Here is a 6,089-nt window from a genome sequence, read left to right on the forward strand (position 1 = left end):
TCTACCGACCGCGGGCGTTGCTTTCCCCCCCTGAGCCCCGCGCTGACCGCGCCCGGCCCCGCCGCTCACCACACCGCCTGGGGACACACCTCCCCCCGCATGCTCTCCGCCGCCTGTCGCAGTCGCCGCTCGCGCCTTGCTCCCGCTTCCCGCGTCTCTGCGAGCCGAGGCCACCGGCCCGTGCGGCCATAGCCTCGCCCACCGCCTGCCCTTGCTCGGGTCGTCCTGGTCCTGACCGCGCCCGCCGCTGCCATCCCGCCGGCGTCCCCCTCCGGCGAGCAACCGCGCCGTGCCGTCCCCTCGCGTTGGCCGTTGCTCGGGCTGCGGTCGTGCCCGCAGCAACCGTTCGGGCTATACCCGATAACCACGCCTGATAGGCCCCCTGGGCCTATGACGTTGGGGCCCCACGCCCAGAAAAAAAGGAATTAAATAAAAATAAATAATAATAATATAATTAATCAATTAAGATAATTAATTAAAATAATTAATCCCTTTAATTAATCTAAATTAAGCCTAATTAATTAACCTAGTCACTTTAATTAATTTAACTAAACATGTTTAGTTAACTAAGTTAGTGACCAGTGGGACCCACACGTCAGCGATCCAGTCAACACCTCTGTTGACTGCTGACGTCATGCTGATGTCATGATGATGTCAGCAAACACTGTTCTGGATAATGTTGATTTAAATTAATTAAATAAATTCTAAAAAATTATTAAATCTTTAGAAAATCATATAAAATAATCCGTATCTCGAATGAAAATACTTTCTACATGAAAGTTGCTCAGAACGACGAGACGAATCCGAATACGCAGCCCGTTCGTCCGCCACACATCCCTAACATATCGAACTCGCAACTTTCCCCCTCCGTTTCATCTGTCCGAAAATGCGAACCATCGGGAATACTTTCCCGGATGTTCCCCCCTTCGCCAGTACCACCTACTGCCGCGTTAGGGCACACCTAGCACCGCTCATTGTCATGTCACGCATCGTCATGCTTATGTTTGCCTTGTATTTACTTTTTCTTCCCCCCCTTCTCTCTGGTAGACTACGAGACAGACGCTGTTGCTGCCCCGTTCGACTACGGAGTTGACGACCCCTCCTACTTGCCAGAGCAACCAGGCAAGCCCCCCCCCCTTGATCACCAGATATCGCCTATTCTTCTCTATCTGCTTGCATTAGAGTAGTGTAGCATGTTACCGCTTTCCGTTAATCCTATCCGGATGCATAGCCTGTCCTTGATACTACTGTTGTTACCTTTACCTGCAATCCTACATGCTTAGTATAGGATGCTAGTTTTCCATCAGTGGCCCTACATTCTTGTCCGTCTGCTGTGCTATACTACCGGGTCGTGATCACTTGGGCGGTGATCATGGGTATATACTTATATACTCTATACATGATACCTGTGGTGACTAAAGTCGGGTCGGCTCGTAGGAGTACCCGCAAGTGGATCTTTGTGGCGGAGCGATAGGGCAGGTTGAGACCACCTAGGCGAGAGGTGGGCCTGGCCCTGGTCGGCATCCGCGGATACTTAAAAATAACACGCTTAACGAGTTCTTGGTATTTGATCTGAGTCTGGCCATTTGTTCTATACGCACTAACCAGCTACGCGGGAACAGTTATGGGCACTCGACGTCTTGGTATCAGCCGAAGCTCTTCTTGACGTCAGCGACGGGGCGGCGCGCGCCGGATTGGACTGGAACGCCTGCTAGGCTAGGTCTGCTTCCGGCCGCCCTCGCAACATGCAGGTGTGCAATGGGCGATGGGCCCAGACCCCTGCGAGCATAGGATTTAGACCGGCGTGCTGACCTCTCTGTTGAGCCTAGGTGGGGCTGCGACGTGTTGATCTTCCGAGGCCGGGCATGACCCAGAAAAATGTGTTCGGCCAAATGGGATGGAGCGTGTTGGGTTATGTGGTGCACCCCTGCAGGGAAGTTTATCTATTCGAATAGCCGTGTCCCTCGGTAAAAGGACGACCCAGAGTTGTACCTTGACCTTATGACAACTAGAACCGGATACTTAATAAAATACACCCTTCCAAGTGCCAGATACAACCCGGTGATCGCTCTCTAACAGGGCGGCGAGGAGGGGATCGCCGGGTAGGATTATGCTATGCGATGCTACTCGGAGGACTTCAATCTACTCTTTTCTACATGCTGCAAGATGGAGGCTGCCAGAAGCGTAGTCTTCGACAGGACTAGCTATCCCCCCTTATTCTGGCATTCTGCAGTTCAGTCCATTGATATGGCCCTTTACACATATACCCATGCATATGTAGTGTAGCTCCTTGCTTGCGAGTACTTTGGATGAGTACTCATGGTTGCTTTCCTTCCTCTTTTCCCCTTTTCTTTCTACCTGATTGTCGCAACCAGAGGCTGGAGTCCAGGATTTGCCCACTCAACTTTAAAAGAAATGTTTGTGCCATTAAAAAGAACTCCATAACATTTCAAAAATGTTCATGTAAGACTAAAAGTTTGTTTGCGCAATGTTAAATAAATGCCATGACATATGAAAAACGTTCACTCATTTTTTTCAAAAGGAAACAAATAGGAATATAAAAAGGAAAATAAGAAGGGTTATAAAGTAGAAGAAACCCCGAAAAGCAAAAAGAGCACATGGGAAAACCAAAAACTAGTAGAGAGTAAAAAAGGAAAAACGGGATGGATGTTTTTCAAAACCAGACGGAAGGTTCCCAAATCTGTGAACCATCCAAGAAATGTGTTGTTAGGCCGATCCTGTCATGAAAATACCATAGGGAAGCACTTCATCTATCTCGTAATAAGCGAGACATAGCATTTGTGGGCGGTACCTTGGTCGGTACTCCTGAGACATCGATCATATTTTTTTGGATTAAAGAAACCAAATTTGTTTACAACCAAAAGACACCAAAACCACCGAGAGAACATAGCTCAAGAGAGCCCTAAACCTAGCTGACAAAGCCAAGATAAACCACCACCACACACCCAATCCCATATTACAAAGCCAAAAGGGCAGAGACCATCTAACACAAAACAAACTCAGCGCTCTGGAAGAACAAACCCACGCAGGGGAGGAATATACCGATATCGGTCATTGGGCCACACTATGCCCCGATGAATCGATGATACCGACCGACGCAGCATCACCGGGTTGCAGCTGCAGTTGCACCTGGTCGGGCGGCACGCAAGGACGGCAACATCGCTGTCCATCCGTACGGCGATGCGGAAGAGCTGAAGCGAGCCCCGAATTTGCGTGTCCCCGCTTACTTTAACTAGTTATTTCAATTTTCTACTAGCTGCTTTAACTATAACCCCATCTCTATTTATTGGCTTGAACAAGATACGCCTTATTTGAATTGACTGAAAATTATAATTTAGAAAAGAAAAGTCTTTATTTGGGATTCCTGGTATTCTACGACTATTTTTCAGACTAATTATGAATTCTTTTCTTGGTCATTGAGATTCGTGAATAATTTAGAGTACTGCTACCTCTTGAGCATGCGTTGGTTTTCCCTTGAAGAGGAAACGGTGATGCAGCAAAGTAACGTAAGTATTTCCCTCAGTTTTTGAGAACCAAGGTATCAATCCAGTAGGAGGATACACGCAAATTGCCTCGTATCTACACAAACAAATAAGAACCTTGCAACCAATGCGATAAAGGGGTTGTCAATCCCTTCACGGCCACTTGCAAAAGTGAGATCTGATAGAGATAATAAGATAAATATTTTTGGTATTTTTATGATATAGATTGGAAAGTAAAGATTGCAAAATAAAATAGATCGGAAACTTATATGATGGAAAATAGACCCGGGGGCCATAGGTTTCACTAGTGGCTTCTCTCAAGATAGCATAATCTACGGTGGGTGAACAAATTACTGTCGAGCAATTGATAGAAAAGCGCATAGTTATGAGAATATCTAGGCATGACCATGTATATAGGCATCACGTCCGCGACAAGTAGACCGAAATGATTCTGCATCTACTACTATTACTCCACACATCAACCGCTATCCAGCATGCATCTAGAGTATTAAGTTCATAAGAACAGAGTAACGCATTAGGCAAGATGACATGATGTAGAGGGATAAACTCAAGCAATATGATATAAACCCCATCTTTTTATCCTCGATGGCAACAATACAATACGTGCCTTGCTGCCCCTGCTGTCACTGGGAAAGGACACTACAAGATTGAACCCAAAACTAAGCACTTCTCCTATTGCAAAAAAGATCAATCTAGTAGGCCAAACCAAACTGATAATTCGAAGACTTGCAAAGATATCAAATCATACATATAAGAATTCAGAGAAGAACCAAATATTGTTCATAGACAATCTTGATCATAAACCCACAATTCATCGGATCTCGACAAACACACCGCAAAAAGAATTACATCGAATAGATCTCCAAGAGAATCGAGGAGAACTTTGTATTGAGATCCAAAGAGAGAGAAGAAGCCATCTAGCTAATAACTATGGACCCGAAGGTCTATGGTAAACTACTCACACATCATCGGAGAGGCTATGGTGCTGATGTAGAAGCCCTCCGTGATCGATTCCCCCTCCGGCGGAGCGCCGGAAAAGGCCCCAAGATGGGATCTCACGGGTACAGAAGGTTGCGGCGGTGGAAATAGGGTTTCGTGGTGCTCTCAGATGTTCTCGGGGTATATGAGTATATATAGGCGAAAGAAGTAGGTCGGTGGAGCCACGAGGGGCCCACGAGGGTGGGGGCGCGCCTACCCCCCTGGGCGCGCCTCCCTGCCTCGTGGCCGCCTCGTTGCTTCCTTGACGTCCACTCCAAGTCTCCTGGATCACGTTTGTTCCAAAAATAACTCTCCCGAAGGTTTCATTCCGTTTGATATTCCTTTTCTGCGAAACACTGAAATAGGCAAAAAAAACAGCAATTTGCACTTCGCCTTTGGTTAGTAGGTTAGTCCCAAAAATAATATAAAAGTGTATAATAAAGCCCATTAAACATCCAAAACAGATAATATAATAGCATGGAACAATCAAAAATTATAAATACGTTGGAGACGTATCAAGTACTATTTAGGGATAGATGGTAGATCATTTTTTATCCCCTTGAACAAATCGAAATGATTGAAGTTTTTCTATTTGAAATCGTCTTAGGCCTAATTCCTATTACTTTAGCGGGATAATTCGTGACTGCGTACTTGCAATACAGGCGTGGGGATCAGTTGGATCTTTGATTGAGTCATGTTTTTTTGATTGACCTCCTGCAGACCAGAGAGGAGGTCAAATTGAAATTGGAGTTACAATTCAATTTTGTTAAGTTATTTTACTCTGCTTCGACATAAGATAGATGGAATCATGCTCTGTAGGATTTGAACCTACGACATCGGGTTTTGGAGACCCGCGTTCTACCAAACTAAACTAAGAACGCTTTCATTCATTCAAAAAGAGAATCTTTTTCTATTCCTAATGTATCTCACGTACGTATAGTCTCCACAAATTCAAGTTATACCCACTTTACTTTAATTGATCTCGTCACTACTGCCTGTAAAGAAGAAAGAAGTAATAGGTAGGGACAACTATGGACATCACTATGGAAACTCGAAGTTATCCCAAAGGTGCAAGTATTTTGGTGGCGAGTGCTTAAGAAAATTCTGCCAGTTGAAGATACTCTCAAGAGAAGACATATAAAACAGATTAGTAGATGCAATGTGTATCTTGCGGAGGACGAAGATCTCATGCATGCGCTAGTGCACTGCTCGCATGCACGGCGATTTTGGGAGGAGGCGCAAGCTCTATTTGACTTCCGACTTCCAAGGCTATATCCTGATACTTGGTCACGTGATATTGCCTGTGACCCACGGTTTTCTGATCATGAAAGAGCAAAAATAGTCACAGTAATGTGAACTATATGGCACTCCAGGAACCGCTGGGTTCATGATCAAGACCAACTAGATCCTGCCACTGCTATGAGGAGGATTAGAGAGGACTTGGCACTTCTCGATCTCCCTAGACAACATGTGGCACTACTACCGGTCATGGCTGGAGACCACCAGAGGGGCAGTGGATCAAAATTAACTGTGATGGAGCGACAAGTGTGGATACAGGCAGGGGTGGTGCGGGGGGCGTGGCCAGGT

The 6,089-nt window shown here is 45.9% G+C and overlaps 1 non-coding gene across 1 annotated transcript; it reads right to left on the minus strand.

Moving 5' to 3' along the window:
* Positions 1-5,309: 5,309 nt before the first annotated feature.
* TRNAW-CCA (transfer RNA tryptophan (anticodon CCA)) lies at positions 5,310-5,383 on the minus strand. Its single transcript has one exon. It is a non-coding gene; the product is annotated as a tRNA-Trp (tRNA).
* Between the last annotated feature and the right edge of the window lie 706 nt (positions 5,384-6,089).

The sequence above is a fragment of the Triticum aestivum genome, chromosome 2D, assembly GCF_018294505.1.
Source record: "Triticum aestivum cultivar Chinese Spring chromosome 2D, IWGSC CS RefSeq v2.1, whole genome shotgun sequence".
Lineage (NCBI taxonomy): Eukaryota > Viridiplantae > Streptophyta > Magnoliopsida > Poales > Poaceae > Triticum > Triticum aestivum.